This window comes from Solanum verrucosum, unplaced genomic scaffold, assembly GCF_900185275.1.
Source record: "Solanum verrucosum unplaced genomic scaffold, falcon-dt-bn FXZP01000003.1, whole genome shotgun sequence".
In the NCBI taxonomy this organism is placed as follows: domain Eukaryota; kingdom Viridiplantae; phylum Streptophyta; class Magnoliopsida; order Solanales; family Solanaceae; genus Solanum; species Solanum verrucosum.
The window spans coordinates 1358632-1380749 of record NW_026020120.1 but is presented as its reverse complement, the minus strand read 5'-3'; the positions used below and the strand labels follow the sequence as shown (position 1 = coordinate 1380749).

General features: G+C 35.1%; 1 protein-coding gene across 6 annotated transcripts in view; it reads right to left on the bottom strand.

Moving 5' to 3' along the window:
- The window catches only part of LOC125825752 (elongation factor 1-gamma 2-like), a 1064241-nt gene that overhangs the window by 281271 nt on the left and 760852 nt on the right, over positions 1-22118 (bottom strand). Inside the window, exon 1 of one of the 6 annotated variants that reach the window (XM_049505070.1) lies at positions 14237-14247. The exons of the other annotated variants lie outside the window; for them this stretch is intronic. The gene's annotated coding sequence lies outside the window, so the exon portion shown is untranslated. Of the gene's footprint in view, positions 1-14236; positions 14248-22118 lie in introns of those variants that run through there. 6 annotated transcript variants of the gene reach the window in all.

The window sequence follows — 22118 nt, the reverse complement described above, 5'->3', positions numbered from 1 at the left end:
TTGAGGAAGAGAAGGGGCACGAGGCCAAGAGGGCCCGATTGGAGAATAGGTTCCCTAAGGGTGCTAGATTTCATCAAGGCCGAGGAAACCCTCATGTCAACCGGGGATTTGCCATCAATGTTCCTAGACCTCAAGGGGGAGGTGAAGTGGGTTCTATGGATGTATGCCCTAAGTGTGGGAGGAAGCATGGTGGTCCTTGCATGAAGGGTTCGGGTGGCTTGCTTTGAATGTGGAGAAGTGGGTCATAAGAGGTTTGAATGTCCCAAGATCCGCAACAAGGTCCGAAGTGCTAACACTACTCCTTTGGGTAGAGGTGCTTCTCAAAGTGGTGCCCCAAGGAACAATCGATTTTATGATTTGCATGGTAGACAAGGTGTTAATGAGACCCCGGATGTGGTGACCGGTATGTTGCAAATCTTTGATCTTGATGTTTATACTTTGATTGATCCGGGTGCCACCCTTTCCTTTGTTACCCCCTTAGTTGCTAGAAAATTTCATGTTGAGTCGGAATTGTTGCATGAGTCATATGAAGTATCTACTCCCATTGGTGTCTCTATTGTTGCTAGAAAAGTGTATAGAAATTGTCCGGTTTGCATATTGAATAAGTTGTTGCCTTGCGATCTTATTGAGTTGAACATGGTGGATTTTGATGTTATTCTTGGGATGGATTGGTTGCATGCATATTATGTTTCTATTGATTGTAGGACTCGTAAAGTCAAGTTCCGATTTCCTAATGAACCCGTCCTTGAGTGGGAGAGCCGGGATGTTGTGGTGAAGGGGAAATTCATTTCTTGCATTAAAGCCCATAGGTTGATTTCCAAAGGGTGCTTGTACCATATTGTGAGAGTCAATGATGTGGAGTCTAAATTCCCTCCTATTGAGTCTATTTCGGTTGTTAATGAGTTTCTAGATGTCTTCCCAGAAGACCTTCCCGGTGTCCCTCCCGAAAGGGAGATAGATCTTGGTATAGACCTCCTTCCCGATACTCAACCTATTTCTATCCCCCCTTACCGTATGGCCCCGACAGAGTTGAAAGAGTTGAAAGAGCAATTAAAAGATTTGTTAGAGAAGGGATTTATTAGACCTAGTCATTCTCCCTGGGGTGCTCCGGTTTTGTTTGTGAAGAAGAAAGATGGGTCTCTTAGAATGTGTATTGATTATCGACAACTTAATAGGGTCACCGTCAACAATAGGTATCCTCTTCCAAGGATTGACGATTTATTTGACCAATTGCATGGGGCTAGTCACTTCTCTAAGATTGATCTTCGGTCAGGGTATCATCAAGTGAAGGTGAGGGAGTGTGATATTCCCAAGACGGCCTTTCGTACTAGGTATGGGCACTATGAGTTTGTGGTGATGTCTTTCGGGTTGACTAATGCTCCGGCTCTCTTTATGGATTTGATGAATAGGGTTTTCAAACCCTACCTTGATTCTTTTGTGGTGGTGTTTATAGATGACATCTTGATCTATTCTCGGGGTGAGGAAGAGCACAAGGGTCACTTGAGGGTGGTACTCCAAAGATTGAGGGAATAGAAGTTGTACGCTAAATATGAAAAGTGTGAGTTTTGGTTGAAGGAAGTTGCTTTCCTAGGCCATGTGGTGTCGGGGGATGGTATTAAGGTGGATCCTAAGAAGACCGATGTTATTAGGAATTGGCCTAGACCTTTGACCCCGTCGGATATAAGGAGTTTCTTGGGTTTAGCGGGTTATTATAGGAGATTTGTAGAAGGGTTTTCTTCTCTTGCTTCTCCTATGACTAAGTTGACTCAAAAGAAGGCTAAATTTGTGTGGTCGGATGAGTGTGAGGAAAGCTTCCAAACTTGAAAGAAAGGCTTGTGTCCGCTCCTATTTTGTCACTTCCGGATGGGTTAGAAGGTTTTGTTGTTTATTGTGATGCTTCCCATATTGGTTTGGGTTGTGTGTTGATGCAAAGTGGTAAGTTTATAGCCTATGATTCTAGGCAACTTAAGGTTCATGAAAAAAATTACCCAACCCATGATCTTGAATTGGCCGCCGTGGTTTTTGCTTTAAAGATTTGGCGTCATTATTTGTATGGGGTGCATGTTGATATCTTCACCGACCATAAGAATCTCCAATATGTGTTCACACAAAAAGATCTTAACTTGAGACAAAGGAGGTGGTTAGAATTCCTTAAGGATTATGATATGAGTGTTCACTATCATCCGGGGAAAGCTAATGTGGTGGCGGATGCATTGAGTAGAGTGTCCATGGGTAGCTTGGCTCATGTGGAGGAAGGTAGTAAAGAGTTGGCTAAGGAGGTCCATCGGTTGGCCAAATTGGGAGTTAGGTTAGAAGGGGTGGATAGTGGAGGAGTAGTTGTTGTTGATGGTTCAAGGTCTTCCTTGGTTGATGAGGTGATAGTCAAGCAAGATCTTGATCCTTCTTTGGTAGAATTAAAGGCTTCGGTGAGTAGTGGTAAGGTGGAGGTTTTCTCCCAAGGGGGAGATGGTGCCCTTAGGTACCAAGGTAGATTATGTGTTCCTTGTGTGGATGGTGTGAGGGAAAGAATCCTTGATGAGGCTCATAATTCTTCTTATTCTATTCATCCGGGGTCAACAAAGATGTATAGAGACTTGAGGGATGTGTATTGGTGGGGCGGTATGAAGAAGGACATTGCAAAATTTGTTTCGGGTTGCCATAGTTGTCAACAAGTCAAGGCTGAACATCAAAGGCCGGGTGGCCTAACTCAAGACATTGAGATACCTACTTGGAAGTGGGAAGAAATCAACATGGATTTTGTAGTGGGCTTACCCAAGGCTAGAAGAGGCTTTGATTCGGTTTGGGTGGTGGTTGATCGGATGACAAAGTCGGCTCATTTCCTACCGGTTAAAACTACTTACGGGGCTGAAGAGTATGCCAAGTTGTACATTCATGAATTGGTAAGGTTGCATGGGATTCCTTTGTCTATCATCTCGGATCGTGGTGCCCAATTCACTTCTCACTTTTGGAAGTCATTCCAAAGGGGTCTTGGTACAAAGGTAAAGCTTAGCACAGCCTTCCACCCTCAAACGGATGGCCAAGCCGAAAGAACAATTCAAACCTTGGAGGATATGCTTAGAGCTTGTGTATTGGAGTTGAAAGGTAGTTGGGATGATCATCTTCCTTTGATTGAATTTGCATACAACAATAGTTATCATTCTAGTATCGGTATGGCTCCTTTTGAGGCACTTTATGGTAGACGGTGTAGGTCACCGGTTGGGTGGTTTGAAGTCGGAGAGGTGGCCTTGTTGGGTCCGGATCTGGTCATGGATGCTCTTGAGAAGGTAAGGATGATTAGGGAGAGGTTGAAAACAGCCCAAAGTCGTCAAAGGTCTTATGCCGATGTGAGGAGACGGGATCTTGAATTCAAAGTGGGTGATTGGGTTTATTTGAAGGTTTCTCCAATGAAAGGTGTGGTTCGTTTGGTAAGAAGGGGAAATTAAGTCCTAGGTATGTCGGTCCTTATGAGATAATAAGAAGGGTTGGTAAAGTAGCCTATGAGTTGGGGTTGCCCAAGGAGATGGAATTAGTTCATCCGGTATTCCATGTATCGATGTTGAGGAAATGTGTTGGTGATCCTAACGCTATTGTACCTCTTGAGGTTGTGGGTGTTGTAGAAGATAATTTGACGTATGAAGAAGTCCCGGTTCAGATCTTAGATAGACAAGTTAAAAGGTTGAGGAACAAAGAAGTGGCGTCCGTTAAGGTGCTTTGGAGAAATCAACAAGTGGAGAGTGCTACTTGGGAGGCCGAAGCGGACATGCAAAGACGTTATCCTTATCTATTCAACTCCACTCAAGCCTAAGGTATTAAATCAAGTCCTTTGTACTCCATCGAGTCTTACATTTCAGCCTCTGAATCATTAATGTGCATACATGTTTAAATTGATGAGTTATGGATGCTTTACACTAAGTTTTGAAATCTTGAAGTGATGTTTAAATAAAATTTTTGCATTCATGTTGGGGCTGATATGTTCTTACTAAGTCTTGCCTTGTAAGTCTCTTCCACATTCGGGGACGAATGTTCCCAAGGGGGAGATATTGAAACGACCCCAAAAATGCCCGAAAATGTGCTTCGAAAACACCTATAATTGTAATTTCCATATATCTCAAAATCCATTTCGTTTTTCGAAAATCTGACTTCATATTCTTGTTAAGGGGGTCAAATTGAGTGGGAAATGGGTCTAACCCAAATTTTAGAGCAACCGTATCAAAATCCAAAATTTCCAAGTGAAGCCTTTTTCGAGGGTCTACTTTGGAGGGTCATATCTCCTAGCACACAAATTATTTGGTGGCCAATAATATATCCATGGAAAGCCCTTTGAGTTAGCTATCTAAAGCATTTCGTTTCACCTCATTTGGAGTTCGGACGAAGAAGTTATGCCCATTTTCGTAAAATCTGTCCGGCAGAAAAAGACAATTTCCAGTAGCTAATTTTACTGTTCACCCGCCCCATTTTTTTTTCTAAGTGTTGGACGATTTTCTTCCAAAGGGCATATGTTATTTCCTATATAGCATTAGTTCAAATTTCATCTCTAAAACATTTCCTAAACACCTCTCCCATACTTAGACACATTTTCTCTCAAGTTCTCTCAAGAACCCTAATTCAAAACCTTCCTCAAGATTGAAGAGACTCTTGTTCCAAGTTGCAAGCTTCCATTGAAGACACTCTCAAGACCTTCATAAGAACTCAAGGTATGTGGTGTTGAACTCATGAGTCCTTCCACCCATAGTGCCTAGACTCTATTCTACTCACTAATTCATGGTTTAAGTTAAGATTCATATATTAGTCTTGTTCTTTGTAATAATTTCCTACACATTGAATTTTAAACATGAAAAGTGATTGTTTTGAGCATGTTGTGACCCTAGAACTTGAACCTAAATTTGGAATGGATGTGGAGATTTTCATGTGGTATTGTGGGTGTTAAAAAGGTGTTGTTGTAGGTTGTTCATTGGTTTGGTTGCATAATTACTATCCTATTTCTCATGCTCTTTGATTCCATTACATGCCTTCAAGGTGTTTGACAAAATGTCCAACTATGGAGAATTGATAAATTGATGCTTTAAAGCTTGAGTTATGAGATGTATGGAACTCCAAAGATGTGTTGATGACAAACTAAGCTTGTGTATATGTTCATTCCATACGTGAGATTGCATTAGAGCCTAATGAGAATTTCCTATATAAAGTGTTGCATGACCATGCCCGGTCCGGGGGAAAAGAACCGGACAACCATGTGAGAGGTTTATATCTCACCACCTAGGATGCTTGGGGTGTGACCAACATCAACCATGTGAGAGGTTTATATCTGACCACCTAGGATGCTTGGGGTGTGACCAACATCAACCATGTGAGAGGTTTATATCTCACCACCTAGGATGCTTGGGGTGTGACCAACATCAACCATGTGAGGGGTTTATACCTTGCCACCAGGGTGTCCGGGTGTGAACGGCATCCCCCATCCTAAGTTGGGGTTATAGATTGGTTGGATCATGCATACACATATGATATCTACTACTAGTATAGATTTACTTAAACATGTTTTGACTTCACTTTGATCATGCATCCTCATATTGTTATTCATAATGCCTATGAAACTATTTCTTGTATTTTGATTGTGTCCTTGTTTATTGTTGTGTTGCACCCCGCATACTTAGTACATTCCAAGTACTAACGCATATTTTGCCTACATGATGTCACCATGTAGGGACCGGAGCTACTCTTGATCCTTCTCTCCATTCACGTGGCTAGTACGACGCTTATCCGAGTTTGTTGGTGAGTCCTCAATAATTCGAGGGCTATGTTATGTTTCTTACTCCTATGTTTTGAGACTTTAGCTTGCAATTGTATTTTAACTATGAGGGGAGCCGGTAATATGTCATTGTCCCCGTCCTATCTATGTATGTAGAGGTGTGCGTTGGACAAGTATTTTGTAAACGAGCTTGACTCTTATTCTATGATGTCATTTTGAAATGGTTTGCCTTAGTCCCTATTTCCCGTTAATTAATGTTGAATGTACTTCCGCGACCGATGAAGTGTGATGACAAGTTTGAGAGGCTTGTTTGGGGTTCCTTCGGGTTCCTCATTCGCCATGTCACGTCTAGGCCCTAGGCTTGGGTCGTGACAACCACAAAACTTGTGTGGAGAAACTATCCTTAAAGCAAAAAGGAACAACAAAAAGTTGTCTTTTCAGAAAGAAAGCAATAGAAAGTTTTGTTTGTTCAGGACACAATCTGTTCCATATGAGAAATGGAAAGGAATGAAATCCAACTTGAAATATTTCAAAGTGTGGGGGTTTCTAGCCGAAGCCGAAGTCCAAGTTCCTATTCGTAAAAGGATTAAAATAGGACCTATGACTGTGGACTGTAAAATTAGACTTGATTAGTCTAGTGAAGGGTCTAAAAGACCAAGGAAAGAAAAAAGGAGAATGTACTTAATAAACAGATTCAGAGGCGTAGTAAATGTCGAAGGACATCTACTTCCTTCGAATATGATTTTGTAACATTTCTTGTGTATTCTATAGACTCATCCTTTTGGAAAGATGGTGTCAATAGTGAGATTGATTCAATCTTGAGAAACCATATTGGAAGTTAATTGATTTTCTTCCAGAAAATAAATCTTTGGGTTCAAAGTGAATCTTCAGAAGGAAAATGAAAGTCGATGGAACTATTGACAAATATAAAACAAGACTTTGTGTCAAAGGTTGTAGACAAAAATAAGGTTTTGATTTTGTCGACACATACTCGTCATTAACTAGAATTACATTCATTCGGATGTTAATTGCATTAGTTGCGGTATATGACCTCCAAATTCATCAAATGAATGTGAAAATAATTTTCATAAATAGAGAATTGGAGGAATAAATTTGCATGGAACAACTCGAGGGTTTTGTGGTTCCTAGTAAAGAAAAGAAAGTGTGTAAACTTGTTAAGTCACTCTATGGACTAAAACAACCACCCAAACAATGACATAAGAAATTTGACCAAACTATGTTGGTAAATTGATTTGAGAATGAAGAAAGTGATAAATGTGTTTCGTTAAAATTACAAGGTCATTGTTTGTTTGTATATTGGTGATATGTTGATCATCAATAGAGAGACTAATGACATAAATGCTACTAAACATAAGCTAGAAAGCAACTTTGATATGAAAGATCGTGGAGTTGCTGATGTGATCTTAGGTATAAGAATCATTAGAACTCCAAGATATTTAGCATTGTCACGGTCTCATTACATTGAAAAGGTACTTGACTAGTTCAAATGTTTAGATTTCAATATTGTCAAGTCTCCAATAAATGTGAGTTTTGCCTTTCAAAAGAGTGAAGGCGAAAGTGACTGACAATTGGATTGTGCTAGAGTATTGGGAAGTATGATGTATATCATGAAGTGTGCAGGATCAGATATCGCATGTGCTATTATTGAACTTAGCTGGTTCACGAGTGATCCCAACGAACTCAGTGGATGACAATGAAAAGAGTTTTGGAGTACTTAAGAAATACTTAAAACTACATCTTGTATTTTAACAATATCCAGCAGTATTGAAAGGATATAGTGATACAAATTGGATCACCGGACAAAATAAGTAAAATTCATGAGTGGATATGTATTTACTATTGGTAGAGGAGCAGTCTCTTGGAAATATTCCAAAAAGGACATATATCGCTAGCTCTACAATGATCTGTGAGCTAGGTGCTCTATATAAGGTTGGTGAATAAGTTGAAATTATCAATGAAGTTTTCAACTTTTTCAATACCCACCATCACCCTTTATATTAATTCATATTATACCTCCTCTTTGAATCTAACTAGGACAAACAATGAGTTCAACTTTTAAAATAAAAAAATACTAAGACGTTAGAAAAATGGGGGCTGCAAATAGAAATTAATGGCGAGATTTTGATTTGTTACAAAGAGGAGAGTGGGTTGAAGAAGAAAAAGAAGTAAAAGAGAGTTTATAACGGGTGATTTCGAAGAAAAAAAGAAAGAATGGGTGTTGTGAGTGATTTTGTTGAAGAAGACGAGAAGAAAGGTTAGGATTAGGGATTTGAAGAGTGTTGGAGAAGAAGATAAGTTGGGGTGGGGCGGGGCGGGGGGTGAGAGAGAGTTAATGAAGAAATAAGTTTTTTTAATAAAAAATAATAATATTTTAAAATAAAATATAGTGTATTTACGCGCTTGAAAGCAAGTGTATTCACATATATTCCCAACTCAATAATATTTATGTCACATAGATTTTGTTAATGGTCAGAGAGGTTTCAAATATTGTGTTTTAATAAGTTCAAGGGTCCGGTGGATAAAATATAGAGTAAAAGGGTTTAGAATACAAACTCATACAAGTACAAGAGTCTATTAGACCATTTCGCCTATTGAAAAATTGAAAAACTTCGTGAAGAAGCTTGAAGAATAACAAATGAATTTTGTGAATTTATGTAATTAATCAAAAATTATGATGAAAATTTATTGGGTTTGTGTTGGTGAACTTTTAGTGTAATAAAATTCATGACAAATAGAAAGAATTAGACCAATTTGACATGAATTCAGTGCTCAATTATGAGCAAATATGAAGAACATGATAATGAAATTTTTAATGTGCAAACTTATTTTTTTTTATTTTTAACATTTTATTTCTTGTGCGACATTAAAAATGACATGAAATACTACAAAATGACATGGAATTTCATGTGTAAGCGGTTGTGCCACACTCACACACGTCGACAGTGACGGGACCAGAATTTTCAATAAAAGGGTTCAAAATCTGTAGAATAGACACATGAAGTAGTCGAAGGGGGTTCGACATCTATTATATATACATAAAAAATTATTTTAATCATGTATAAATAATATAATTTTCCGTCGAAGGGGGTTCAGATGAACCCCCTTATACTAAGGTGGCTCCGCCCCTGCACGTCGAATGAGAAAGTGGTTTAAAATATTGTGTTTTAGTGAATTGCGGGGAGTATAAAGATTCAACTAACAAATTAAGCCAAGTATAAAAATTCACACTCACACACGTCGAATGAGGGTTTTTTTTTGTATAAACGAAACCTATAAGGCAGCGAGTATCCATCCATCCGGTCGACACATGTTTTAATCATGCTAGTATGTTTGTTTAAGTCAAATGTTTTGCTAGGAAACTTCCAAGGGAAAAAAGAAGATGAATAATTGGTGTGTAGAAATTATGATTCAAATACTTATTGATTTGGTAGGCTATAACTTTCAAAATGGCCTACAAAATCAGAAGCAACACACACTGATACAGCAAAGTGTGGAAAATGAGACAAAACGGTTAGTTCAATGGTGTATACGTGACAAAATGCTTGGAATTAAGGTCCTCTTTACCGACAGTTATAGAGAAGATATGGCTGCCTATCTTCAATTACCAAATTTCGAACTATTCAACTCATCATCCCTTCTCTTCTCATTTTCTCAAAACACATTTTTATTAGGGAGGGCAATGGGGCGAGGTGGGGCGGGTTGAGCTTAACCCGCATAATTTTTAATCCACTCCGTTCTGCATAACAATTTTTTTATTTTAAACTCGTCCCACCGCGCGCCGCATAGACCCTCCCCGCATAACTTTTTTAATATTTTATTTTTCTAGTTAAGTTTGATAATAAAATAAAATTCATAAAAAGAAATTCCTTTTTTCATTAAGTTTTATTAATTTCATAGGATATTAACTTAAAATTTTATTTTTTAGAGGTCAATTGGAAACATGTAAGAAATTGTAAAAAATTTTATTGAACCATTTTCATTTATTATCGTGAATATTTTCGTAGTTTAAAAAAAAATATTTTAATAAATAATGCTCTATCACTCTTATAGCATGTAAGAAGTTAAAATTAAGTTTGAACCCACATGAAATCACATATACCCGCCCCGCCCCACATTAATTTTAAAAAAACCCACTTCAATCCGCCCCACATCTGTCCCGCCCCGCATCTGTCCCGCCCCCCATCTGTCCCGCCCCATTGACATCCCTAATTTTACACTTGTAGAGTTGTAGGGATTGATATTCTTTCTTTTTCTCAAATGATATTCAGCTCGAATGAGCTAACGTGTAAACTGCAATTGATCCCTAGTTCAATTGGTAAAATAACTCAACATTCAATCAAGTGCACCGTTTACATTTCTTAGCTTGTAGGATAGGTGCTAACAAATAATGTTATGCCAATTTTAAAAAATATGTACATAAAAATACTTAGTTTTATAGAAAAATCGCGAGTCCATGTGCCCTATTTTTAACATGTAATTCCCCCCTACCTAACATGTAACTTTTACATTAGTAACTCAAAAACATTTTTGTTGTACATTATTACTCCCTTTATTTCAATTTTTATGATTCATTTTCCTCTCAGTCAATTATAACAAATTAAAATTGACACATTTTGTAACAATTTAATTTAATTTTATAGATCCTTAATGAAATAATTTATAGCCATGAAAATATCTATCACTTATTTTAGATCATAACTTTCAAAAGTTTTTCTTAAAATCTATGTCAAGTTAAATTATATCACTTAAATCGAGATGAAAAAAGTATTAATTTTTTTTTTGCAAATTTCCAGCCAAATTCGTAGTTATTACTCTTCGAATTAGGTGGACTCATTTTTGTACAATATGTCACAAAAATAATAGGATATTAATGAAGTTGGTCGACAAGAAACGTTATTAGTTTGGGAAAAGTAGAGTCAAACTTGTGTATGAAAGTTCAAACCCACTGACTTTTAAGTTTGATTACCAAATCAGCTCAACATGTTTGCTATATGTAGTGCTCATGGAGCCACAATCTTGATTTTTTACATATTCATTTATTGTTCTTAGTTATTTTCCTTGAACGATTTTTTTTTTTCCATTGTGGGACTTTTGGTAGAAAAATTATTTCGGCTGACAAGATTTGTCTGTAGGCAATCTATATTTATGGGAAGTTATCAAAATAAGACAAAAGTAGGGAGAATTCGTATCAAATGTAGGGATGAAAATGGGGCAGGACGGACAGGGTTTAAAGCTATGCAGGGTGGGATGAGTTTTAGGTTGTGCGGGAAGTGATTTTATGTAGATTCAAATTTAATTTTAACTTTTTACATGTTATAAAAATGATAGAGTATTAGTTATTAATATAATTTCTTTAAAGCTATTAAAATATTCAATATAATAAGAAATATTGCAATTTCTTACATGTTTCACAATTTACATCGAAAAAAATAATTTTTTAAGTCATTATCTATTAAATGAATACAACTTAATGAAAAAATAAATTTACTTTTATGAATTTTATTTTTAGTATCAAACTTAACTAGATGGATTGGGACAAATTGAAAATAAAATAAGTTATTATACGGGGCAGTGCAAGGTGAATTAAAAATTGTACGGGTTAAGTTTATGTGCCCCACCCCACATCGCCCCCATTGTCATTCCTAATATATTGTCAACGTTTATGTGCATTGACAATTAAGCTATGCACACACATGTTATTGGAGATTAATTGGCATGGGACACCCCCAAAACTTAATTTGCACAATAGCCATTTAATTTTTTTTTGATTTAATTTTTAGGGTTAGGGTTAGAAAAAGTGAAAAAGTGGGATTAGGTTGTGGGGTCACAGGCCTTTTCATTACTTTAAGAACTTGGGGATAAAAAAACAAGTATATAAAATATCATTTTCATCCCAACACTTCAACATTACATAAATTCATTCTTCCAAAAAATTATATTACAATCCCAAGGAATATAAAAATTATTTAATAAAATAGGTTAACATTTTTCGAGGAAACCTCGGAACACGTTATCAGAGAACTCTTCGTCTTCCATAAACCTTCTTTACCGAAATCATCAACCTTCATAAAACTGATCATTCTCCAACACAAGTCTTCCATCTTCCATTATTAAAAATATAAAGAAAAAAGATATCCTATAATCGTTCCTGAAAAATGAAGTGGAGTTCATCTATTTTTCATCAATCTTCTTCTCAAGTTCAGCTGAATCTTTTTCAATCTTCTTCCCAAGTTCAGTTGGATCTTTTTCAATCTTCTTCATTTGATGTAAGTTTAATTGTGTTTTCAATAACTTTTAGCCTATTTGATTTTTTTATTGCGATAGCGTAGCGAAGTTTAGATATTTGCTTAAAGTTCTGAAAATCTCACTCGTTTTAGTTCATGCTTTTTATTCGGAATCATTACTAACGTTTTGCTTTGGATAATGCATAGAATTTTTCATTTTTTGTGTTTATCGAATTTTTCATTTTTTTATGTTTATCAGGCCCATCGATTTGAAAGTTTTTACTGTATTTTGATCGACTTTAATGGTGTTTTTGTCAATGGCATTGTCGAGTTTTGTTGGAACTGGTACTTATTTTTCATATTTTTTTAGCATTACTCTGTTTGTATTAATAGTTTAGTGATCGATATTTTGATATGAAAATTATGTTTTTGTATATAATATAGTATGGCTAAAACTAGAGGCGGCATCGTTAAACGATTTGTTCCTAAGCCTTCTAAAGACAAGAAAACAAAAGCTGAAGAAGTTTCAAGATCTTCAAAAAAAAAATTGTAGTTGAAGAACCTAAGTCTAACTCGGATTCTGATACAATGGCTGAGATTGACAACTATGAGGACAGAAGTGCCCAAGCTACTGATGATGTTGAATCTAGTGAAGAAAAAACTAACTGTGGAGATGAGGACAGTAGTAGAGATAGTCGAGATACTAGAGATGAGGGTGATGATCCCCTGTCCTTGCCAATTTGTGCAAGAGAAATCTCCGGTAAGTCCTATAATCTAACGACATGGATGGATGAGTTATGATAGTTTTCAGCGAAAATTTCTATGAGAGCAAGAATGATTCTTTAATCGTGATTTTAGAAATGTTTTAGCTCAAGAAAAAATTTATAATGACTTTAAAGGTACTTGTTTTGGACATTTAAGGCATATTTCAGAATATTACAAGTTCAATGGACAGATGGTCCATTATATGTTGTTGCGACGTGTGAAAAATGATAAAAAAAAAAATCATGAGATGTGATTATGTGTGAATGATAAGTCTGCTTGTTTTGGCTTAAAAGAGTTTGCATTGATTACGGGGCTGAATTGCTCAGCATACCCCCGTGATGCAAAAATGACAAAAGTTCAGAAAGGTGCGAAATTTTATTATAAAGTGACCAAGAATAAAAATATCACTGCTACGAAGTTGATGAGTTTGATTAAGGGTACCAGATTGAATAAGGAGCAGAAGTTGAAGTGCTCTTTAGTTTGGTTCGTCCAATCGATGTTTCTTTCCCACGATCTATCTAAGATTGTGGATTCAAACCACATTAAGATGGTCGATGATTTAGAGTTTTTCAAGAGTTATCCGTGGGGGAAAAAGTGTTTTGATTTAACAGTGAAGTATTTGAAGAACAAAATTAATTTGAAGAAGCAGAGTGAAGTGTACAATGAAAGAGGGAATGCATCGTATGCTCTGTATGGCTTCCCTGGGCATTTCTAGTACTTATTATCAATTATGTGCTTGATTTATAATAAACTCTTATATATTTATATAGTATTTCATAGTCTCTATTTATTTATTTATTATTTTATTAATTTCAGATTTGGATATCTGAGGTTTTTCCTCATCTTGGTAAGTGCAAAGAAGTCTTTGGATTCTCCTCTGTCCATTCCCCATTTACTTAGATGGCACATGACAAAGAGCAATAATATTATCGAGGGTGATCCATTTAAGTACAAAGGGAGAAGTACAAAGGTATAGATTTATTTATTATTATCTAGCAATATCTGTAAATTAGTGAAGATCTTGTACTATTTATATTTTTTTTTTGTAGATTGTGCATCCATACCTCATACCTATTGTCCATGAGACAAAATAAAATTATATGGAAACATTAAAATCATAAATATGGGCGAAGTGAAGGACGCAATCATTGATGTCTTACACTCTGTTTGGATCATTGTTACCCATTGTATTGTATTGTATCGTTACTATACCTACAATGTTTGTTTTGATTGTTACTTAAAATGTATTGTATTGTATTGTTAAATTTCGTTGTTACGTAACAATGAAAACCCCTATTTTATGGAACAACCGATTTGGTGTCTTCCCATTGTTACTTAATTTCTTTTTCCAATTATATCTTTACATAATATTTCAAAATACTATTTTACCCTTTACCTTATATGATTTAATTCTAGTCAAACCTCATACCCTAGAATAATTAAGGATATTTTAGTACATTTAGAAATTACAATACAGTACGATACAATCAAACCAAATAATTAAAATGTTATTAAACAACAACAAACAATCAGTCTAGCCAAACATTGTATCTACCATACAGTACAATACAATACAATACAATACAATACATTATGAAACAATGGGTAACAATGATTCAAACAGAGTGTTAAAGGCCAATTTGAAAGGTGTCACTGTCCTTACTTCTGCAGTAGAGAATGAGGAGGAAGAAATATTGGGTGAGAACAATTCCAACTAACCTTGTGAGAATTCTGTTTCGAGTGGACAGAAAAATAAAGATGATAATTTGTGTGAGCGTGTTGCATCCCTTGAACTATCAATGATGAAAATTGTTGCTTTTATACGAGATGATAAATTGAGGAGAGCTCAAAAGAACAAGAAAAATGATGGTAGACTAATTTATATACTATTTGTGTAAAATAATTTATTTGTAAGAATGCTAAGCCACTGATCTTGCAGCAGTTGATGAAGACTATACAGCACCAATGATGCTGCAGTTGATGTTGGTGAAATCCTTCTATTAGCAATAGTCGATGAAAATCTTGTTGCAGTTGATAAGTACTTTGCAGAAGAAGTTAATGAAGTTGTAGAAGAGATGAAGGAAGGAGAGAAAGAACAAAAGGAGGAGAAGATGGAAGAAAAAAAAAGAGAAGCTGGAAGAGAAGAAACAAGAGAAAGAGAAGATGGAAGAAAAAGAAGAGAAGCTGGAAGAGAAGAAAACAAAGAAGAGGAGATCGAAGAGAAGAAAGAAGAAGAAGAAAAAAAAGAGGAGAACCAGGAAGAAGATCAAGAAAAAGAAGAGGAGAACCAGGAAGAAGATCAAGAAAAAGAAAAAGAAGAAGAGAAGCAGGAAGAAGAAGAAAAAGAAGAGGAGAAGCAGGAAGAAGATCAAGAATAATAAGAGGAGAAGCAGGAAGAAGATCAAGAAAAATAAGAGGAGAAACAGGTAGAAGAAGAATTTCAATGGACGTGATGAGTATTGTTATGGAGCTCAATGGTGATGAGTAATATATTGGTTTTTCAAGAAAATTTATTTTTGAAGTGGGTTTAAGACATTCGTTTTTTAAATGGTTGGTTTTTGCTGGTTGATGATAAAGACAGTTGATTTTTTAAATGGTTGGTTTTTGGTAGTCGACTATTAAAACAATTGGTTTTTTAGATAATTAGTTTTTGGCGGTTGAATATTAAGACAATTGGTTGTTGAAGTAGTTGATTTTTTATCACCACCCATACACTATTGATCACCATTCTCAATTTGTATGGAACCTTACATGATGTTTTGGAATAGTTGGGGTTGAACAATCAACATTCTCTCAACATACTTGTGCTTTCTCACACATTACATTGAAGATGTTGATTGTATAACTACAACTCTTTCTCATACATCATTTATCTCCACCCTCAATGTATGTTGACCCTTAAATGACTTGTTTAAACTTAAATATAGTTTATTATTAGTTAATCATTCTCCCTTTTAAATTATACTAGCTACAGTCTATATTTAAGCGTCATATTCTAGTAGGTGCAGTATAGATCATTTTTGGATCATGATATCAACTCGTATATACCTTATTACTGTTGAAGTGTAGATATCGTTGTTAAAATATAAACCAAGAACATGAACAAGTATCGATTGTCTTAATTATCTATATATTTTGACCAACAGTGACAATACTCAATTATCCAAATTTTACAATGGTAACAAAGTAGAAATTACCACTTTTTTGATGTCAACGTCTGATTTTTCAATAATTCTTTAACGTGTCATTTGGTGAAGTGTATGTCTAAGTCTTACTTGTATTAGTTATATGTTTGATTAGTTATGCATAGGTTATTTATTATGCTTTCTTTTTTTTATTTTGGGCATTAAAAGTAACATGCATGAGAAAAATTCACAGTTTTAGTGAGGAAAAAATATAAAAATAAATGTTTTGGAAAAAATTACATTCTAAATACATACATTAAAATCATTGCATTACCATAAATTTCCATATATCAATTATAAACACCTTAATACACAACGAATGGACTCAATAATAAACATTAATCGATAGTGTACAAAATGTATGTCATCTATATAAGATCATGCGTAAATTGAATAATAATTGACATTACATTGACCAAAATATTGGGGTCCAAAATAAACAACACCACACATCCAGTAGCTTAGTCACAAAAACATAATTAGTCAAATCTATCTAAGATTTGTTGTTGTTCATACATGTGGTTCTCTTGTGACCGGATCTCTTACAAATTGAACATTGGTTCCTCCTCTTGCTTTTGAAATTCTCACCGACACCCTTGACACATTTTCTTTTCTTCCTTCCAAGCTTGGTATCGACAAGGGATGGAAGAATATTCACGCTTAGCAATTCTTCTGGCACACACCATTCTGATTCGATAGGGACAACATTAATATATTTAGAGTATGCAAGGAGGTATGTTTCAGCTTTATATAAAGGTGAAGAATATTCATAGATGCTCATACCATACTCATCTTCATGCTTCGATCTCAAAGCAGTCAGTACGTGAGCGCACGGTACTTGATCAAGTCATATTCCCTACAAGAACATGACTTTTCCAGTAGGTTAACAGTGGAAGTAGAACCTGCGCCGAACACGGTGAATTGATTTTCATCCCTAGTTATGTTCTCTACGTACAAGGAGTCGCCCGCGATCATTTTTTTTCTTGCGATCCTTTCGGCAGCCGGCACCATTTTATTACCCTTTGATTTAAGGACATACGCATGCCTCTCCCTAAAAAATTCTCCAAATCTCTTAGCAATTGAATTAAATATGGATGTTACGGGGTACTCTCTCTCGTCTATCAACATAGCGTTGAGTGACTCGGTAATATTTGTGGTCATCACATCATACATGTTGCTTGGGAAATGTGCTCTGCTCCACTTTTCGAAACTAATATCATGCTCAAGGACAAAGGTTGTCTCAGGGTATTTGTCCTTGAATTTCAAAAAATGATCGTTGAACTCTTCCAAAAAATATGCCTTTGCCGCGTTGTAGAATAGATAGAGGGAATCTCCACATTGGTGATTTACGTGAAGATTTTCACCGAGGTGCCTCATGCAATATCCGTGATGAGAATGATTGTAAACCTTTGCAATACCATTAGCAATGTTCTTGTGTCTATCAGAAATAAAACATAAATCTGATTCATCGACCACAATATCCTTCAACTTTTCAAAGAAGAACGTCCAAGATGCATCGTTCTCTTTGTCCACAACACAAAAGGCAATTGAATAAACATGATTCTTCGTATCTTGTGCAACAACACTTTAGCAATACTTTCTCGTATTTACCATTTAAATGAGTGCCATCGATCGCAATTACCAGAACTAATGCAAGCACCAAAAGGTAAGAAGTAATACATAAATCTATGAGTATCCCCGCTTACCATGATACAATAGCTAGAACCAACATTAAGAGTGTCGAACATATATGAAAAGGCCGATAAGCATGAATATCTGTGCTCCGCTGTTCCTCGAACCATTTCCTTGACAGTCACACCTCCCTTTCAATATTTTCAATAACTTGGACTACAATGAAAAATATTTAAAATAGTCCTCTGAATCTCTTCAACATTTGGACCTTTTCCATCACAATAAAGATTCACATAAAGCGACGCAATGACTTTGGTTGAGAGTTTTCTATGGCTGCTGATGACATGTTCAACACCGCAACTGTGATCACCAATATACTTGTAGATACGAAATCTATCCGAACACTCATATTTCTTTGCCCGCAGCATCCACGCACAAATACGAGAAACATTTCACCTTTAAGTAGTTACTACAACTCTTTACTGTAGCAAAATCAAAAGATTTTCTCGCCACTACTTCGGCTAATAATAATTGTAGCTCACTCTTGGTACTGAATGTTTGATACATGTAAATATTAGTTTCATCAGAGAAAGAATGGTTGTGTTGTGATCTCAATTCTGGCTCTCCCTGATCTTCTTCAAAATGTAAGAAATCTTCCGCATCTACTGGCTGATCTTCAACATCTAATGAATGATCATGCCCATTCATTGAATCATCACCCAAGTTGTCATTTGATTGATCACAAAAGCTATTATTTGGTTGATCATCCAAGTTCTCATTTTCAACCGAGTCGTTGTCGTTAAAAGAATTCGTTGATTCAATCGGAGACCTCACAATGACATTTATCCTCAATATAGGCCTAGAGCCATCAGTAGCAATATCCATCATATACAAACTCACATGCCTATCATTCTTTATGAATGTGGGACGTATTTTTCCCCTCCCATTCATTTGATAGCTTATCACCAAGTTGCCTGGCTCGCAGGCTAGCTCACCGGCCTCAATTACGCTTGCAATCGTATCATCCTATGAACCACTGTGATGCAACGCAATGGGAACTATAGTCTTACTAAAATATTTTCAATACCAGCTTTTGGCAGTCTCCTCCCATACTCCCATATAGTCACCACCAGCAACAATAAATTCAGATACTTCCATATATAGACTATACTGATAGATACTAGATTACGATATTGATAACTAGCGATCGATGACTGGTACATAATTCGTACAAAACGCGAATGAACAAGAATGGGTTCAGATCAAGCTCGAAATGGAGAACATGTATCTATAGTCCTTCTAAACAACTAAAGTTTATCTAAAAACTAGTTATGAAATGACTTTGGAAGATTTTTGCAAGCTTCAAGAATGGCGGATTTTTTTTTCTTTGACGCTATTTAAAAGAAAATGGTGTAAAAATGGAAGCAATGACTAGAATGATGATGATTTCACCTGTGAAAGCTAAAATATCGTCGGAAAAGTCACCGGAATCAGCTAAATCAGCTGCAAAAATGGGAGCATTTTGATTTCTTTTTGAAGAACTTTTCTCCAGTCAATTTTTTTAATAAATGGAAAAATAAAAACAATTCCACATTTGTGTTGGATGAGTGCGGACCAAAGTGTAGTAACAAAAACTTGAGAGTAGGGTGTGGTATGTTTTGGAAGAATATTGAGTGATGTCATATATGGTGTCTAAAGTACTAATTTTTTAAGATTTTTATCTAAATGTTCAATTAAGTTTGGAGAGTGGCTATTTTGCCAACTCTCCCATGTTATTGTGTCACTTATCTGACCATCCAAAAAAATTTGCACACTTTGGCATTGAGAACTTAAATCTTAATGCAATAATGTTGGGTTATATCATTCTCCCCCTTTTTATGGTATGGAAAATCTATTTTACAGTTTTCATTTTCGTTTATGTAATATTTTTATATTATATATAAAATATTTATTTTTTAGTTTATGTATTTATATATTTTTATTTAAGTTCATGAACATTATAAATACAATAATCTTTTTATAAGTTTGTTGTAAAATATAATGTTAAGAAAAATTATTTTTTTAATAATTTATTTTATAATACATGTATTAAGTGTGTGTTTTATATTTTGTGTGTGCGCGTATGCGTTTTCTGTGTCTTTTATATGTAAGAGATGTACTCTTAATTTTATTTTATTGTTAGTTGGTCATTTAGTGTGTCTTGCTAGGGATGTCTTATTCCTTTAAGGCGAAATGGTCTGATGGACCCTTATACTTATATGAGTTTGTATTCTGAAACCCTCTTACTTTATATACATTGTCAATTGGACCCTTAAATTTATTAAAACAAAATATTTGAAACCCCTTTGACCATTAACCAAACCTATGTGGCATAAATATTGCTGAGTTTAAATGCACTTGCTTCCAAATGCGTCATTACACTATTTTCTATTTTAAATTTTTTTTTTTTGAAAAACAATAATATTTCTTCAGTAACCCTCTCCCAGCCCCCACCCCAATTTCTCTTCTTCTCCACCACTCTTGCCACCCATAACCCTAAACTCTCTTCTCTTCTTTTTCAACAAAATCACTCACCACATCCATTCTCTTTTTTTCTCTTTGAAATCATCTGTCGTATACTTTTTTTCTTCTTCTTCTTCTACGATCCACTCTCCTCTTTGCAACAAATAAAACCCCGCACCTAATTTCTCTTTTCATCCTCCTTTATCTAAATTTTTAATGTTTATTATTTTTAAAGTTGAAACCATTATTTGTGTTGGAATTAAAGAGAAGGTATGATATGAATTAATGTAAAAAGTGATAGTGGATATTGAAAAAATTGAAAACTCCATTGATAAGTTTGAGAAAACTTGAAGAACAACAAATGAGTCTTATAGATTTGTAAATTAATTCAAATTTGTGATTGTGGCCAGTAGGTTTTGTGTTTATGAACTTCTTGTTGAAATTTCAAGTCAAATAAAGAAAATTTTCATCTATTTGACATGAATTTAGTGCTTAAATTGTGAGCATATATGGAGGTTGAAGAACATGGCTATTCAAAAAAATTCAAAATTTAAATATTTAGTTTTTTTTAAATTTTCTTAATATTTAATTTTCTTACGTGTCATTGGAATATGACATGGAATTACAAATGTAAGAGGTTGGATTACACGGGCAGTGATCTGATGAGAAAAGGGTTTAAAATATTGTGTTTTAATGAGCTTAAGGGTTTCGCTGACAAAGTGTTAAGTAGGAGGGTTCAGAATACAAACGTATACAAGTATAAGGGTCCATCAGACCATTTCGCCTTCCTTTAATTTTATAAATCCCACAAGTAGATGTTTTCAATTTGTTAGGCTTATTGGTTCTTACAATCACAAAAAGAGTTTGCGGTTAAAAATACTATTTACAACTCATTAGTTTGTCTGTGTGAAGGTCTTAAGGGACCAGAATAATCTTTTTATTTTATCCAAATATTAAAAAAATCTAGTCAAAGTGAAATTTGATACCACATTACACTACTAAAAAAACAGTGAATACCGACCTACAAATACCGACCTTCGGAGGTAGGTATTCCATAAAATACCAACCTAAAACCGACATCCCAGCTTAGGTCGGAAAAAGTTTGGTCTCTATTCAATACCGACCTCTGGAGCCCGGTATTTACTTACCTCTCGAGGTTAGTTTTTATTTTAAGTCGGAAAATTCATTATTTTAGGTCAGTTTTATATATTTGTTTATTTGTTTATTTTTATTATTTCCGACTTCCTGAGGTCACAAAATTTATTTCTCATATTTTGGAATATCGACATTCGGATGTCGGTATTTGTTAAATTTTTTTCTTAATTTTTAAATTTCGACCTCTGGAGGTCGGTATTTTTATTTTTTATTTTTGAGATTCTGACCTCTGGAGGTCGGTATTCTTATTTTTTTATTTTTGAGATTCTGACATCTGGAGGTCGGTACTTTTATGTTTGTATTTCTGAAATTCGGACCTCCGGAGGTCGATATTTTATTTTTGTATATTTGAAATTCTGACCTCCGAAGGTCGATATTTTTATTTTTGTATTTTTGAAATTCTGACTTCCGGAGGTCGGTATTTTTATTGTTTAGTTTTGGAATTCTGACCTCCGGAGGTCGGTATTTTTATTTTTTATTTTTGAAATTCTGACCTCTGGATGTCGGTATTTTTATTTTTTATTTTTGAAATTCTTACTTCCAAATGTCGATATTTTTATTTTTTTAGTTTTGAAATTCTAACCTCCGAAGGTCGATTTTCTGCTACAAAACTGGCAGCAAATTGCTGCAATTTTAGTTGCCCACCTGCATATTTATACCAAAACACCAAATAAACTTCATCCAACCAAAACAACATAATATTTTCAACATATACATTAAACTATTTCAAAATAAACTTCATCCAACTTCAAAATAAACTAAAATACGATCAAACAATTTCAAAAATATAGAAGTCTAAAATGTCAAATAGATACAACTACTCTCATCACCCTCACTCTCCTTATCAGACTTATCATTCTCATCACCGGCCTCCTGATCAGATCC